Raw genomic sequence first — 18,870 nt, 5'->3', positions numbered from 1 at the left:
TTGGTTCAGGGATGGAAGAGTCTAGATCTAAAACAGAAAGTCCAAGAAAACTTCTGCACAATTCAGATTTCGAAGTAAAGGGTACATAAAAATCACAGGGATTACAGTGGAGAAACCTGAAGAACACTACCTGAGTCAATTGATCAATATGGATATCAATAGTAGTAAGTCATGTTGATAGCACATACTCTTGATATAATGTGATGAAAGTGGTACATTATTTACCTCTGTGGTCTTTTTCCCCCAAACCCATAACCTCAGTCTACTCATGAGAAAAACATCATACAAATCCCAGTTGAGGGACATCAAAATACCTGACTAGTACTCCTCAAAACTGTCAAAGGCATCAAAAATGAGAAAAGTCTGAGAAACTGTCACAACCAAGAGGAACCTAAGGAAACATGATGGCGAAATGTAATGTGGTATTCTGTATGGGATCTACAACACTAGAACAGAGAAAGGATAGCAAGTAAGAAAATAAGTAAATAAAAATAAATAAGAAATGAATATAGTATGGAATTTAGTTAATAATAACGATCGATGTTGGTTCATTAGCTATATAATAGGTACCATGATGTAAGATGTCAATAATAGAGAAAACTGGACATGGGGTATATCAGAAGTCTCTATATTATCTTCATGTCTTTTCTGTAACTCTAAATCTACTCTAAAATGGAAAGTTGGTTTAAACCTTGTACACACATACAAAGGAAACTTGTATGTACAGTGTATCCACCAGTGCTGACACCACTGACACCCCTCCTCAACTGTAAACTCTTGAAACAAAGATATTGTTTTATCGACCTTTGTATTTCCTACAACTAAAACATGTCTTTTATATGATTACAGGATAAATGTCCACAAAATTGAAAGACAAGAAGATCCAATGTCTGGGGTCCAGCTGACTGCACGGTAAGAAAACAAAAGTTTATGTTAAGATGCACTTTTTCCACTCCTAGCAATTATTGCAGAATTTAATCTTACTTTGAGAGAACGACTCATACTCGTGGGCTGAAACTGAAAGACAGAAAAATGAACACAGGATAGCAGCCTCGGCACTAAGGACAACATATAGGAATCTCATAGGAACCTATAGGCATCTTTGTTTACGAAATTACCTAACAACATCATTGCTTCACGCTTGAAAGTCAAAACAGGGCGAATATATCAAAGAAGAAAATGCATAAGACCTGCAGTTTGAAGGTTGTTCTGAGAATTAGATGAGAAAAATACATGGGACCGCTGTTTGAAAAGCACCACACAAATAGCAGTTCTTAAATTTCCTCAGGTGTGGAGCACCTGAAAGTCATAGCGCTCCTTGGAGATGACAATGAATACTAATGTGCTGAATTGCATTAGAGAAACCATTTTAATGGCAGAAAGTATAAGAATGTAACGCAGAATGAGATCACGACTATAAGTACACGCAACACACACACACATGCACGAACACAAACTATTAGACTCAGCTTAATTGGGCCTTAATGATTTCTGCCATTATTATTCATCTGGTATTTTCTTTCTTTTTCCTGTATCTGCTTGTTAACTGTACGTCTTCCACACTAAACTATAAGCCAGCACATATGTCTTGTTTATATCCTAGAGTTTGGCACATAATACACATTCATTTATTCAACACATGTTTCTGGAGAACTTACTAGAAGTTGTGAAATACAGTAAAAGACCAAGATTGCTGTTCTCCTGGTACTGACATTGTGATTCTAATAGTCAAATGCTAGGAGGTAATAGATGTGATGAGGAAAAGAGTAGAGTAAGAGGGGATGGGAGTTGGAAACAGATAGCAGTATTAAGCAAGGTGGTTGCACTGAGAAGATGACATTTGAGCAAGAACTTTAAAGAAGTAATGGTTGCAGCCAAGCAGATATCTGGCAACGAAGCGTCCCAGACAGAAACATAGCGCACTGGTTCTAGGGTTTGAGTTTACCTGGCATGTTCAAAAAACAGCCAGCAGGCAGGGTGCATGGAGCAGTGTGAATGAGAGGAAGGGGTGGGAAAGTCAGGGAGGGCCAGGCCACATGGGTTATAGGATCTTATAGAGACTTGTGCTTTAATCTGTAGTGAGGTGGGGAACCATTGCCAAGTTTTTAACAAGAGTCACACCATCTGATATACATTTTCAAAGGCTCACTCTGGCTGCGTTGTGGAGAACAGACTATGTAGTAGCAAAGGCAGAAGGAAACAGACGTCGTGTTAGGTGAGAGCCATAACTGGTGGCTCACCAAAGCAGTAGGCCATGATGAAAATTAGATGCATGCTGGCTACATCGAAGTAGAATCAATAGGATTTTATGGTGGATTCAACAAATAGTTTAAATAGATAAATACTGGCCAATAGTCATTTGTAGGCAAACATTATCAGGTGCCAAAGTCTTAAGAAATATTTACGTACAAAGAAGTTTAAAATAAAACCGTATCTGCTACATTAACATTATGTCTATTACACTTCTACTATTTGGACAATGACTAATTATTGGTCTTTAGCCTTAGAATATTGGCACCCAGCTTGCAGATTCTGAGGGCTTTTTAGAGACAGAGTTTGAGAACCACTAAGCTGCACAAAAGTGAGAAATGACGATGCTGATACTGAAATGACCTTTCACCGGTCCTGTGAGAGGCATCTGATCTGTTAAAAAGAATGACGTCATCTGATTGCAACCCAGCGTTGGGGAATGCCTCTGGAGCCAGGCAGGTGGAAAGGCTCACAGTGCCGAGTCCTGGATCTGATTCTGCTTACCAATCGATACCACTTTCTGGTGCTCATTATTTTGATAAAGATATTAGCAAAGCAACCGTAAAAATTAAAGTGCTCCATAATCCTCAGCACCTACCATTAACTTCTGAAATATTATTGCACATGAGCTTTTACTGTTACTTTACAAAAGCACTTACTGAGAGGCAGGGGAAGCCAAAAAAAAAATCTGCTGCTGTTAGTAAAGGGGATGATGATTGCCTCTGCAAATTGTGACAATCTCTTCCCCAGAGCAACAGGGGGCACAGAGATCTTCTGAGTCTCCCTTTTTCTGAACTCGCCCAGAAACTGGAAGATACCTTCTAGAGTATGTGGGGGACAGAACATGCCCCTCCAAAGATCCAAAAATGGGTGAGATGTGCCTCCTGTTTTCCTTCCTCATTCTTCCTGCGTCTTTCTTCTCTCTGCCTTCAGTGGCCTCGCAGGGATGCAAGCCTACTCACAGAAAATTAACGGAGATGAGCTGCACACATTCTGCGAGCTCTCTGTCGAGGGGATGCCCACTGCAGGGGTATATTGCAGAATGTCACTTTGTCCACCTCTTAGCTATCAGGTGGGGGCACTATTTTATTTACTTAGGAGACACAGGAGGCGTATTTCCTCAGGAGAGAGAGGGAGGATTTCGGCATTTGGGGTATGTTCAGGTTTCCCCAATTCAGCCAGCAGCAGCAGCGGCGTCCTCTCGTTCCGTGCCTGATTCCCAGTCATGCCGGGAATGTAAGGCCCCAGTTTTTCTCTCAACAAAATGGTATCACTCTATATAAACTCTTCCTCACAGGGCCTTTCTGCAGACAAATGAAATAATGTCATCTGTTCAATACAAGCCTGTCCCCCCCACAACTCAATGAAAGATGCTATGTGTTATGACCAAGCTTTCTCTTCAGCTGAATTCAGAAACTGCGGCTCACAGTGCTTCCTATGTTTATTCACGGTGCTATCACATGGGAAAGTAGAGGCCTGGGCATTTGCATTTCTCCCGTGGCTCCTCTCTCCTGGCCAAGAAACCCATGAAGAAGGGTCTTCACTGGCCCAGAGCCCCTGATAGGATGGCATTCATGCCCCGCCGTCACGGACGGAGAACGCCCCGCACAAGAAGGCTCGGCTCTCATAGAGAGTTCTGCCAGACTCGGGAAGACGCGGCTTTTTGTTCGGCACCATAGGACCCTGTGTGACCCTCCACGGCCTGGGCTCGGGACCGTCACAGCAGCCTTTCACAATTCAAAGAGGAAAGGAAAATAGCCTGCCTTTGAGCATCAGAGATGTGGGAGAGGCAGGAATCAAATCATGAATAAATAAATAAAAACACCAGCAGCTGTGATATTTAAAACAGACAATCACTATAACAGCAAATGACAGCCCTGCAGCCTGCGGAATCTGCTAATAAACTGTCTGCTGTGACTGTTATTAAAGATAAACTTATGAGCCATGATTATTCAACCATTAAACCTAAGTGGAAATCAAAGAAAGAACTGTGTCAGATGATATATTTGGTGCTGCGTGGCCTAGGAAAATTACTCATCAAATTTGAATCCTGATGTCTCTGTCCTCTAAGGATCGGTCCCTTGAAATCTTGGCACTATTTATGCAGAAGCTTTCTCCTCTTTTTCCTTTAATTATAATTTTAGTTTGCTAATGTGCGACTTTTTGTTTCCAATAAATTTCGGTGATAAACACATCTCATCTCATTATCCATAGAATAGTGGGAATGCCATTCAACTCAGCAAGGGCACAGCTACTAGAAGGCAAGACGGTAAGGCCTTCCTCGGAGCCACCTACGGACTAAAGCACCGTCAGTGCTGAGACTGATGTTCAAAAACCTACCCAGAAGTCTGGATTGTGAGTAGCTTTGTCAATGTATTAGCTAATTTAACCTAACAAGAATCCAGCAGAAGGCAGCCAATTCCCATTTCACTTGGATCTCAGTCACCGCCACAGCTGTTACAGTCAGTGACACAGTTAATAGGAAGAGTGGCTTATTACGGCAGAAACAACAGTATAGAATAAGATTGTTATATGAGTGTGCCATTTTGAAGACATAAGAGGATGGCCCAGATTGAAAATAATCTTCAGTTAATGTCCTATATTATTATTATACGCAGGATGCAGCAGAGCGTAACGGCGGACTGAGAGCTATTCAATCTGGTAGGATTTTCAAGGGTTGCCTTTCAAATCTCTGTTTGATATTAATATTTCCCAGGAGCTTTGAATGAGGAATTTGAAGTAATCCTCAATAATCAGGGTAGTAGTTGTTTTTTTTTTTTTAATAAGAACCACAACATAGCTACAAAATTTGTACAACCTAGAGAGGTACAAAGTGTATGATAGGTTAAGGGGATAAAGAGACAAAAAAAAAAAAAAAAAAAACCCTTCACCTTTTCTTTATATCCTGCAGTTTTTGTTTTGTCTTTGACCTTTCCACCTCATCCACCTGAGGTGTCTGTTTGATGCTCCCCTTCCTCCGAGAGACTGGCTGTGGGTGGAGGTCCCACTCCTTTGTGCTCTCACATCCGAAATAAATGTGCTTTCTGGGCCCATACCACCTACCCAACAGATGTTGACAGAATAAATTAATAAATGGCCTAAACACTTAGATACAGGCCTAATTCTCAAATTATTCCAGGTTAAGGCATCAACCGGGAAAATAAGTAAACATGGTGTTTATAGTACATAGGAAATAGAAGTCAACGGGCCAACCACCAGCTGCATCCAGGGACCATGAGGATGAAATAAGCTCACATAGAGTGTGGACCACGTAGGCAAACTGTTGGTGCTGGAACTACAGGGTGACAATCACATGAGTAGCATTTATCCTGAATTCACAGAGGCCTTTGGGAAACTGCAAGATAGTAATTCTCATACATGGTTGGACTTTAGACTCACCTGCAGAGGTTTTTATTCTCCTTTTCAATTCAAATGCCCAGATCATCTCCCCAACCAGATAAATAAAAATATCCGGGGAGGGCACCCGTGAATCTCTGTGATAACAACTACTGAAGAGGTGACTTTGCCTCCACCTGAACTTCACGTACGCTGTGGGCCACCTTCTGAGAGGAATGAGCTCCCTGAAGTAGCCTTGCTGCCATGATTGCAGCAAAACCAAGCTTAACCTAAACACTACCTAGTAACATCGCCGGAGTAATACTCAGGACGATAGAACGCAGTCACATGCTCAATCCCTGAATATCACAAAATAAAAGTGGAGCTGAAATAAGCCTCTTTAGATTCAATAGGTAAATGCTACAATATGATCTAGGAAATAACCCAAAGCTTATCTTTTATACATCGGGCATCTTTATAATGAAACTTTGCTCAGGAGAAATAGAGCCACATGCCGCCTCTAAAGAGACCCTCCTGCTCCCAAGGACCCAGCAGCAATCCGAAATGCTGTTTTCATTTTGTGATGTGAGAGCAGAATGTGCCTTGTTCTCATGACAGATGGGTTTCTTAAAAGTTGTGTAAACTTGGGATTTTTTAAGTAGTTGAGCTGATGAGCTCACTATTTAAAGAAAACATGAAACGAATTTTGTTTGCATTAAAAAATATTTTTAAGTTTTTATTTAAATTCCATTTAGTATATACCATGTGCGTTAAAAATATTTAGAGTTTCTAAAACTACCTCTGCGTATGTCTCTTTTATCTGAGTTTTTAATACTGTAGAAATGTGTGATAACTAACTTGTTATTATGTGGGTTTGGGCATTGTGCTGTCCTCTGAGACACAAAACCACATGTAACAAAACTCTGCTGTAGCCTAGAAATTATTAGAAAACTTAGTCATACTGAAATTTTGGAAAAAAGGATACATCTGCCTTATGAGAAAACCATGTTTCTAAAAACATAATTTAATGGTTGTTATTACATGCTAAAGTCAACGGTTTTTAACGTGGATACATCATTATTTCAAAAATGGAAAAGAATACCATGTGTTATAGTTCATACCAAATTTTCAGAAATGTGTAAGTTCCTTAACATGAGTCATGCCATTGAAACTTGCATTTATATGAAACTTTTATTTCCCAACTTTTATTTGCATGAGCCATTTAATTGTATCCTCCTCATTAGGGAGAAAGACTTTTTTAAAATTATGTATGGAAATTAAGCAATAAAGCAAATATCCACTATTGTTTTTATCCCCATTTTACAGATGGAGAAAATAGGCTCAGGGAATTAAAGAGTTCTGTCCAAGGTCGCACAAAGAGTCAATGACAGAAATGGAAATTCAAATCACATTTTCTGGCTCCTAAGTCATTTTCATCAGACCATGAATACAAAGAAACAGCTTGCAAATGTTAATGAACAATTCCCTTTGGTTCCATATAAAGTAGAGCCAAAAATGTCATTTTGTAAGGACCCAAAATGAATTATTGGCCCAAAATAGAATTGCCATAAATTTCTATCCAAAATTTAGAGTATATTTAGACCAAAGCCAGCAATAATGGCATTTTCACCTATAGTGGTTAAAAAGAGAAAAGTTTCCTTTGCTTTGAGCAAGGTTATGAGTCAGTTGGTCTTTGGGCGAAAGGAAATGAAAAATTCATCACCTAGGATGATTGACTGTTCATAGGAAAGGCCTTACAATCAAGAAACAATTGTAGTCTGTATGTGGTAAACCCTCTCAAAGCTATAAGTAAGCAAGATGAGTATCAGATTCTTGTCACTGACTAACTTGGGAAAGTAGAGTGGGGTGGGAAGCAGAAAAGAATTAAGACCTGTACCAGAGCAGGGCACTTTGCCAGAGCTATTTGATACATGGTTTCGGGGAAAATGCTTATTCTGTTCCACTGTATGTTTCTTTTCATATAGATGACCATGTGTTAGCATTACAATCCTGGTCTCCTTATATCCCTTCATTCACTCCGCTCTCATTTAGTGAGTTTGGAAAGAAAAACTGGGCAGGCATAGTTAGTCTTCCTCTTCTCTTTGTCTTTTGACAAAAGATAAGTCCACAAAGATCATGCGCTCCTAACTGTACTCTACCATGAGTAGACCTCTCTACTAAGAGGCCCCGTTCCCTTATTAGAAATGTCTCAGGTGAATTCTCTGAGAAGCAGACTCTGAAACAGAGATTAGCCTCAGGATTTGAATAGGCACCCCCCTTTCAGAATTTGGAGACAAGACCAAATTTTTATGTCAATTTCTAAGGCCACCAAATTTACAAATAAGAAATTAATCCATCTATATTTCTTATAATCTTTCACTTGGAAAATAGTATATTTATTTTTTAAATTTTTTTAAAGATTTGATTTATTTGAGAGAGAGAGAGAGAGAACAGGAGCAGGAGGAGGGGCAGAGGGAGAGAGAGAAGCAGACTCCCTGTTGAGCAGGGAGCCTGTCATGGGGCTCCATCCCAGGACCCTGGGATCATGACCTTGGCCAAAGGCAGATGCTTAACTGACTGAGCTAAACTAAAACTTGATGAAAGAATTTAGTAAAGGATAAGTATGTGTTCAAACATGTATGGTAACCATTTAAGCACATTTGGGTCTGTGGTGCCAAGACAATTCAATGGAAAAAGAATGTTCAAAAAATGATGCTGGGAAAACTAGATATCAACATGCAAAAGAATGAAGTTGGATCCCAACCTTATACCAATATACAAAACTTATATGAAAGTGGATCATAGATTTAAATGTAAGAGCTAAAACTATAAAACTCTCAGAAGAAAATATGAGAATAGATCTTTTTTACCTTAGGCTAGGCAATGGTTTCTTAGATGTGACACCAAAAACACAAGTGACAAGAAAAAAAAAAACATAAATTAGATATCAACAAAATGTAAAACTTTTGTGCTTCAAAGGACATCATAGAGAAAGTGAGAATATAACCCACAGAACTGGGGCAACTATCTGTAAATCACATATCTGATAAGGGACTTACATCCAGAATATATAAAGAAATCAAGAAATCATACAACTCAAAAATTAAAAAACCCAATTTTTAAAAATAAACAAGTGATTGGAAAGATTTATTGAAAAAATATATAAAATGGCAAAAATAACCACATGAAAAGATACTCAATATCATTAGTCATTAGAGAAATGCAAATGAAAACTATGACAAGATAGCACTTCCCATGTACTAGGAAGACTAAAATGAAAACCACCAGCAATAGCAAGTGTTGGTAAAGGTATGAAGAAAATTAAACCCTCATATATTGTACATCGTTGGTGGGATTATATAATAGTGCAGCTACTTTGGAAAACAGTGGAAAGTTCCTCAAAATATTAAAGACAGAGTTAACATGAAACAGCACTGCCATTCCTAGATATATACCCATTAGAAATGAAACCTATCCAAACAAAAATGTGTCCATGAATATTTTGAACAGCATCATTCATAATAGGGAAAAAGTAAAAACAATCCAAATAACCATTAACTGATGAATAGATACGCAAATTGTGATATGTCCAGTCAATGAAATATTATTCAACTATAAAAGGAATGAAGTACCGATACAGCATAGATGAACGTTGAAAGTGGAAGAAGACACAAAAGGTCACTGTGATTGTCAACGATAGGTGTCAACTAAGGTCACCTAAAGGATGGCCAGATAGCTGGTAAAATATTATTTCTGGATGTGTCTGAGAGGGCGTTCTGGAAGAGATTAGCATTGATTCCATAAACTGAGTGAAAAGATCCACCCTTAGCAACATGGGTAGGCATCGCCCTCACCACCGGGACCTCAAATGGAACAAAAACATGAAGAAAGGGAGAGATTCTCTTTTTTATTGAGAGGGGACATCCATCTTCTTCTGCCCATGGATGTAGGTGCTCCTGGTTCTTGGGCCTTTGGACTTGGACTGAGTTCTACCACTGGCTTTCCTTGTTCTCCATTTTGTAGCTAGCAGATTGCGGAACTTCCCAGCCTCCATAACCACCTGAGTCAATTCCTATGTTTCTTCTTATATATATAACTATATATACATTCTGGTCTGTTTCTCTGGAAAACTCTGACCAACACAGCCACATATTGTATAGTTCTATTTACATGAAATGTCCACAATAGGCAAAGCTATAGAAACAGAATGTAGATTAGTGGTTTCTTGATACTGGGGGGGTAGGAAAATGGAGAACTGATAGCTACTAGGTATGCAGTTTCTTTTTAGGGTGATAAAAATGTTCTAAATTAGATCTTGGTAATGGTAGCACAACACCCCTGTAAATGTGCTAAGACCCACTGCGTTGTACAATTTAAAAGAGTAGATCTTAAGGTATGTGAATTATGGGGCGCCTGGGTGGCACAGCGGTTAAGCGTCTGCCTTCGGCTCAGGGCGTGATCCCGGCGTTATGGGATCGAGCCCCACATCAGGCTCCTCTGCTGTGAGCCTGCTTCTTCCTCTCCCACTCCCCCTGCTTGTGTTCCCTCTCTCGCTGGCTGTCTCTATCTCTGTCAAATAAATAAATAAAATCTTAAAAAAAAAAAAAAAAGGTATGTGAATTATATTTCAATAAATCTGTTATAAAAATGTTTGCATTCATAAGCAGTCATAGAGTGTCACTGGAGCACCTGTTGAATAGGACATAAATCATTAAGGAAAAACATAATTTGCCTATATGCATTTAAGAAGACTAAGAATTCAAGAAAACCTGGCCAGACAGATCTCCAAGAATTTTGCTGAACACTCTGAGATCTAGGTCATTTGTACTCAAAAGTGACTTTGAGATAGCCTCTGGTTTAGGCCAGATTGCATGGCAAAACAAGCATGTTTTACATGAAAGATGTACAGAAGCTTTAGTCTGGCATTCAGAGCCTCACAATGTTACATGCATCTAACTCAAGCTTACCTACCAGTTTCCCTATTCGATATATATTTAAAACTACTTAGCATTTCCCCCAAATCCATCTCATTCTTTACCTCCTGCTTGTGCTCTTACGCTCCCTAAAATGCCCTACCACTTATCACCTTACAGGTTGATTCTATCTCTCTTTCAAAATGTCATCTTTCTTAAATGTCATCTTCTCTGTGGAGTTGTTGCTAATTTTCTCTAATTAAATGTACTTCCCTGTTGCTTTGTGTCCCAGTTTACTCTGCTTTATATTAGTTATCTATAAATTTATATTATTTTCTCCCCTCCTAGGGCCATTGCAGTGGCTGTCCACTGGGGGAATTTGCGAGAGCAAGGGCTGTATATCACTCCACTCCATGGCATCTGCAGCATTCATTGCTAGTGGCGGAGATACAAATATTTGTTGATTGGAAGAGGCTGTCTATTTCACAGTTTGTCAATTTTATTTGGTGTGCGTGTAGAGATAAAACATTACATTTGATTACTTGACATTTAAATAATCAGCACTTTAACCTATTAAAACTGTCCCTTTATACTGAATATTTTAACACAGAAACATCGTGTATATTTATATATTTATATTGTGATTTTATCTTAAAATTTAAAAAGAAGATGAAAGATGAAATTTGTTTCCTAGTATAGTAACATCCAATTTATTCAGCATCATAATGAAAGAGAATTTTCCAGGTAAAAGCTTACCTCTTCAAGTTCTAGAATTGTAAATACTTTTTATGTATTTAGAAATGAATATTTTACTAAATTATACTGCATATATTAGAATATGGCAAGAGAATTACTTAATTGGAATATTTTTACCTTGAACTTCACTTTTATTGAGGAGTCATCTTCAAAATCATGATGTTACATTAAGCACAGACCCTCTATTATCACTTACCACCTAAGTTGACTAACAATCTAGTACCTTTGAATTGAAAACTGAGGCAGGTCCAATGAGCTAGATACCCATGACCTATGTGTCCTTATATCCCAATCACCATATATTTCTTCTCCATAGAATGTCATGTCTCTGAGAATAGGGGCTGTGCCTGCCATTTCTCTGTGTGAATGTTATTGTGTTTCCATGTGTGCAGAATACCAGTTATTGCTGACTTTCATTTTGTAGAAAGAAATAGATTACCCATTAAAAGGAAAATCCTGCTTTTCAAAAGGTTGAATAAGAGAGTAGTTTTTTAAAACTTTAAATAAAAATCCAGCTGGTTAAACTAAAGTCATCGAAAAGAAGCTTAATTGAGGAATATTTTGGGGCTCTAAGCCCACTATCTTTTCATTCGATTGTAAATTGGATACAATTTTATTCACTTCAAACTCCTGTCTTCCAGTATTTTATTACACTGAGACCAGTAAATAAGTGTTAATGGCCATGTTGAGCTCAGTTAGACTACTTTCTCTACTTAAATTACCCATTTTGGTTGTATGATTGCCAGCCAGCCTTTTGCTTGTTGATGTTTTTATTGAATGATTGTGCAAGAAATGTTGATATCTTCATATATTGTTTTGACCCTTCACTAATCCTCTTTATCTGTCATTTCTTTCACCTGAAATATCTTGTTCTTCCCCCACACTTTTATTATCCATCCATCAAAGCATGCCCTTTTTTTCTCCTGTAAAATGATACAGACTTGTGTCCTTCAGGAATGTTCCCAGAGGAGGTGTCTTCTTATATTTTAAGAGTCACATAAGCCAAGAGGACACTGAGTTTCCATCATGGCAGAGTTTTATCTTCTTTCTTTTCCACAATGTTGTATTGTTTTTGGAGGGAGAGGACAAAATTGATGATGGATGGAAACATTTGAAAACAATGAAAGACTGCTTATTGAGAAAACTGCCTTTTCTAAGACCTTCCGGATAATTGGTGCTTTGTTAATACAAAGCATTTGCTAAGTAAAGCAGCTGTCAAATAATGTCAACAACTGAGACCTGATTCTCCTGCCCACATTCTTTCCCTTACAATTCCAATAGCATTTCTTCCTAAATTTATGACCTTAGAGTCATACTCAAAATCCAGCTCCTTCATTGCTCTTACCTAGTCTTTATTCATATGAAATAGTCACATACTAATATATTTGAGCACGTGCTATGTGGCTAACAACATGGAGATACAGTGGTGAGCATGTCGAAGCATATTCAGTAGGCTGAATAAAAAGAAAACACAGCACAAAAGTGGGTTAGGCTGAAGAGAGAAAAATTCTAGACCTGTTGAGCTTGAGGTTTCTTTGGGTATTCAGATAGAGATAGCCAAAATGCAGATGGATATATGAATTTTGGTTCAGAATGAATGGATGTTGGTAGACATAGCTAACATTTACTGAGTACACACTTTACCACTATATGATATTTTTATAACTTCTAGATAAGAATTATAAACATACAGTGGCACCTGGGTGGCTCAGTTTGTTAAGCATCCACCTTCGCTCAGGTCATGATCCCAGGGTCCTGGGATCAAGCCTGCGTTGGGCTCCCCGCTCAGTGGGGAGTCTGCTTCTCCCTCCGCCTCTCCCCCCACTTGTGCATGTGCTCGCTCGTTCTCTCTCTCAAATAAATAAAATCTTTTTTTAAAATTTATTTACTTGACAGAGAGAGAGAGAGAACAAGCAGGGGGAGTGGCAAGTAAAGGAAGAGGGAGAAGCAGGCTCCCTGCTGAGCAAGGAGCCTGATGCCAGGCTCGATCCCAGGACCCTGGGATCATGACCTGGGCCGAAGGCAGTTGCTTAAAGGACTGAGCCACCCAGGCACCCCAATAAACAAAATCTTAAAAAAAAAATTCTAAACATATAGATGGTAATTGGCATCATTGCAATGAATATGATTACTGAAATAAAGTACCTCAGATAGAAATCCTAGGAATCTCTAATCTCCTGATTCTTTCCTGTAATCTTTAGGATTCAATTTCTATTCTGGCAGTTCCAAGGCATCCATGTCTGTACCAACCATTTTAGTAGCTTCTCCTTATCCCGCCTGCCTCACAAACAAATCCAGGAACTGTATCTCTGAGCCTGTCTTTTGAGAACCTGAATAGAGTTGAAGCTGCACTTTGACCATATAAAAATTCCTGGTCATAAGCTTTAAGACTCTACTGATTATTAGAACATTCTTCTCCCTGCTACTTCGCGTTATATATTCCTCTCTAGCCACAAAACACAATTAATATGACCAAGCTCATACATGTTTCTAAATTACCTCATTTCTTTCTCTGAGATACTTCCCCACCTTATCTCCCTATGCACCAAAATACCTGTCACCTCTACTGCAAACCAGACTCATCTTCTTCAGATAGCCTTTTATATAATCTGCTGCTTAACCCAATTTCATCTTATTCCGTTATAAATCAGCATGATTGCTCAATATGCATAAGCAATTCTGTGCAGATGTTGCTAGAAACAAATGTTTATCTGTTTCTCTAATTTTGTTTATAAAAGATCAGAGAATGGGGGGCGCCTGGGTGGCACAGCGGTTGAGCGTCTGCCTTCGGCTCAGGGCGTGATCCCGGCATTGTGGGATCGAGCCCCACATCAGGCTCCTCTGCTATGAGCCTGCTTCTTCCTCTCCCTCTCCCCCTGCTTGTGTTCCCTCTCTCGCTGGCTGTCTCTATCTCTGTCAAATAAATAAATAAAATCTTTTTTAAAAAAAAGATCAGAGAATGGGGTACTCTAGTTCATCACAGCTTCAAGTTACTAGAGATATGTAATATATATGGTGCATGAATGGCCAATTGTCTAGTAGTAAAAATTCAATAATAGCCTCAAACCTAAACTATACTGAAAATACTTTAATCTTTCTTTAATGATTCTGAAAGCACCTTGGGGTTTTTCAGAGTCTCGAGGTTATCATTATCATTGTCCTATGTATGTAGGGAAGTAATAAAGAGTTCCAGTTCAGAGGTTATCAGATTGATCAGTTTTTATTGCATTTCTTTACATTTGCCTCACCTCCCCATTATATTGCATGATCTTTAAGAGCCAGAATCATATCTTCTATTTATTTTGCATTTCACATAGGACTTTATAAAAATGGGTACAAAATTCAAATTTTTATTGTCTGTATTAGAGGTTAGAGTGCACAGGGAGACTCTTATTTTAATGATTTTCTACCTTTTCCTTTCACTGTCTATGTCAGAACTTATTTTTCCATTCCAAAACTAGAAGAAAATACAAGCAGTGGCCACTCTGCCGTCTGCTACTAACTGACTGGTGACCCATAGTCTTTTGACTATACCTCTGTTACAAAGCATATATGTATACATACATACATGCCACAGAATTAAGCTATACACCTTACTTGGGCAGTGAAATATGAGTGGAAGTGACAGGTGTCATTTCCTGGTAGAATACTTAATTCTGGTGCTCTACTCTCTAGCTCTCTCTTCCTCTGTCATTATGATCCTCAAATCACCTGCTCATGTGAGATTGTCAGAAGACTGAAGTAGCTGAAACAATCAACCAACATATGGCGACACTCAGACCCACAGCAGGCAATGCATGGGAAAGAAATAAAATGTGTTGTGCAAAGCCACTTAGATTTTGGAGTTGTGGTTTTTCCACTGCCTAACCTGATACAGTACTTACCTTATAAATGTTTATGATGTACTTATCTCCATACACAGTACATTGCTTGAGGGTAGGGACCATGTCTGAATCATTTATTTGCCCTCAGTATTCTGCCAAAATAGTTTTTAGTAAGTTGTCATAGTATTTGTAGAATGAATAAATGAAAAGTAAATAATCTTTATTTTTGTAAGAAATATGACAATACTCTCCACCTGACCGCTTTTTTACTCCTATCGTTTAGAATTAGAGTTTAGCCTGAGGAATATGAAGTTCTATTGTCTGTCAATCCGAAGTTTCTTCGAGCTATCAAGTGGTCATAGGTTGCCTCTAGATAACAGTCCTCCCCAAATCCAAAATGTCTCCTCAGTCCCATCCTGACTCACTTTGTACCTCTTTCTTCCTTTTTTCTGAAGCTAATTTTCTCCTTTTTAAAGATGTTGTTGTACTATTGTTTTGGTTATTTCCCTCCAAGACTAGCTTCACAGTAGACGACCATTTTCTCAGCTCCTTTTGCCATCTTGACCCATTCAACAAGCCTGTGGAACATTTCGTGGGAAAGGCCTCACACTAAGTCTATACGGAAATAGTCTGGGAGTACTGGATGTAATTAATGTGGCAAAGTTAGATATATCCCTGAAGTTTCTAAAGCTCGCATGTCTCCTATTTTATAATTATTTTCCTATTAAGTGATTCAAGGAAGACTTCCTAGGATTCTTCTGAAATCTGATATAAGCAATTTATTTTTATTTTTTTATATGAGCAATTTAAAGTGTAATCCAGGGTAGATTTGAAATGATTCCTACCCATCTCCTACCTAAGAGCACATGGTATTAGGAAGGAACCAGGCAAAGGTCAATGCATTGGTCAACATCAATTGATCCAGGTTATAAGACCAATGTATCATTTTTTTTCAGGTCAACAATCCAGAAATTCTTGAAAATTAGGCAATACTTAAGCATACTAAGTAGACACAGACAGGTGATATCATGTATTGGAAATAATAGGACTTGAAGTATGACAAAACTGGATTCAAATTTCAAATCTAACATTTCCTGGATGTGTGAGACAGTGGAAAAACTGCTTATATGAAACAAGGAGAAGTTTCCTTTTTGAATTTGTTTGCTTTACACACACAAGCACACACACACACGTAACACGTGCACAAAACACATGATTTCAGTTGAACATGTACATGATATATCTTCTTATTTATTCTAGTATTTCCATTTTCTCTCAGTATGGTTTTATAGTTCTTATTGTACAAATTTTATACATATCTTGTTAAATATATTCCCAAATATTTTATATTTTTGATGCTATTACAAATGTTATTTTAAAATTTCAACTGTTGGACTAAACATTTCAACCAAAAGGCAGGTATTGTCAGACTAGCTCAAAAAGCAAAACCAATTATATTCTGTATGTAAAAAATGCAATTTAAATACAAAGACACAACAAGTCAAAAACGAAGAAAACAAGTGTGTATAGTCAAGATAAGAATGTTAAGGTGGCTACATTAATATTAGACAACATAAGGAAAGAAGAACCTTTTCAATAAATGATGTTGGAACAACTAGATATCCTTATAGGAAAAAAAGAACATGAATCCTTACCTCACAACATAAACAAAAACTATTTAAATATAGAACTAAATGTAAAACTACAATTATAACACTTATACAGGAAATTGTAGGGGAAAATCTATGATATCAAAATAGAGTATTTAGATAACACTCAAAAATCATGAACCATAAATTTGATAAATTCAACTTCACAGAAATCAAAAACTTCTGTTCTTTGAATATGATAGTTAAGAAATTGAAAGACAAGCCAAAGAATGGAGAATTATATATATATGAAATATATTTATTTATAAAAATATACATTTATATATATAAAATAATGAATGCACTGGTATCCAGAACATATAAATAATTTTTTCAACTCAATAATAAGCAAACAAAAAATTAAAAATGGGTAAAAATATTTGAGCAGACACTTCATGAAAGAAGATATTCAGATGGCCAATAAGCATAGGAAAATGCTCAATATCATTAGTGATAATGGAAATGCAAATTAAAATCCAATCAAACACCTTTTTAAATGAGTAATACTAAAAAGACTGATAATACTAAGTGTTTATAAAGATATGGAACAACTAGAATGCTCATATAATTTTGGAAGAAATATATAATAATAAACCACCTTCTTAAAAAGCTTGGCAATTTCTTCTAAGGCACACTTACTATATGATCCAGAAAGTCTCTTCCTATGTATTTCCTGAAGAAAAACAAAAGCATGTCTACACAAAGACACATACAAGAATATTCATAGCAACTTTTTTTATAGTAGCCAAAACTTGGAAACTACATAAATGTCAATAAACAAGTTGTGATATATTTATACAACAGAATAATACTCAAAAGAAGAATAAAGTTTCTTATATATGAAACAAAACAGATGAATCTTTAAAAATAAAAACAAAGACATAAGACATAAGAAAACTCTTTAGGAAATGAAAAGTGATGGAGAATGTTCTATATCTTGATTGTGGAAGTTGATACCCAGTATATAAATTTGTGAAAAACTCATCAAAATAAAGTTAAAATATATGCATTTTATTATATGCAAATTGTACTTCTACAAAGTTAAATAAATAAATTAAAATAAATATTGATATCTTAGATATCAATATGTAGAAATATTTCTTATTATATCTCTGTGAATTGAAGATGAAAATAAAGTAGCTCTTCATGACCGCTATTGATGAAGTGTCCCAGACTTTTCTTCCTTGTATAACTCTGGAATAGGATTGGCTACTTACCTTGTGTAAAAATCTATATGGGATTTAGCAAGCCGAAGTAAAGAAACAATAATTTCTTTTTTTTTTTTTAAGATTTTATTTATTTATTTGAAAGAGAGAGAGACAGCCAGCGAGAGAGGGAACACAAGCAGGGGGAGTAGGAGAGGAAGAAGCAGGCTCATAGCGGAGAAGCCCGATGTGGGGCTCGATCCCATAATGCCGGGATCACGCTCTGAGCTGAAGGTAGATGCCCAACGACTGTGCCACCCAGGCGCCCCAAGAAGCAATAATTTCTATGTCCTGAAGGCTAGTGCAGAACTCTAAGCACCATGGCTGCTCTTGTACACGTTCCCTTTATAAGGCTCACTTTGTTGGCCTGGGCAGCACCCAAACCCACAACTCCTCAGTCTCCCCCAGATCCTTTTCTTTAGCTTCTCCAAGTCCTGGTCCAGACGTATGTGTAACACTGTGTCAGGATATACCAGCATCACTGAGGCTGGAAGTGAAGAAAAACATGAGTTGCAGTTTGTCCTCACAGGTTCCTGCTTCTCTTTCTCCCTCCCCTTCACATCTAGCTTTCGTTCCTCACTGCCACCCACCTGACCCAAAGCTACTCTCTACCATCAGCATGCTTCTCAATTCTCGAGGAACCTGCTATTAATAATGTAAAAGTTTGATTAATTTAAGTACATAGTAGAAGCACCTTTTTATATCCAGGAAAAGATTTCACAGTTATCTGGTGTCGTTTATCATTTGAACAGTTGGCATGCATTTCATGTGTTGCGATAAAACCTATGCATAAAACAGTTTTTTAAGGAAGAGTTAGGGAAAGAGGGTGTGTGGATGAGTAATTGATCTCTTGCTCTAAAGATGGGAGACAAGACAAGTGTCACTACAGAAGAGTGGCTACCAGGCCAGGACTGTGGTGAAACACATACAAATCAAA

The 18,870-nt window shown here is 37.7% G+C and overlaps 1 long non-coding RNA gene across 2 annotated transcripts in view; it reads left to right on the top strand.

The window, feature by feature from the left end:
- The window catches only part of LOC123002064 (uncharacterized), a 78,921-nt gene that overhangs the window by 58,073 nt on the left and 1,978 nt on the right, over positions 1-18,870 (top strand). The window contains exon 3 of one of the 2 annotated variants that reach the window (XR_008957130.1): positions 850-912. This is a non-coding gene — a long non-coding RNA (uncharacterized LOC123002064). Of the gene's footprint in view, positions 1-849; positions 2,413-18,870 lie in introns of those variants that run through there. The other variant, XR_006411576.3, reaches the window with a different exon arrangement.

The sequence above is a fragment of the Ursus arctos genome, unplaced genomic scaffold, assembly GCF_023065955.2.
Source record: "Ursus arctos isolate Adak ecotype North America unplaced genomic scaffold, UrsArc2.0 scaffold_36, whole genome shotgun sequence".
NCBI classification, from domain to species: Eukaryota; Metazoa; Chordata; class Mammalia; order Carnivora; family Ursidae; genus Ursus; species Ursus arctos.
The sequence above is the reverse complement of the archived record's forward strand: the minus strand, read 5'-3'. Positions and strand labels throughout refer to the sequence as shown.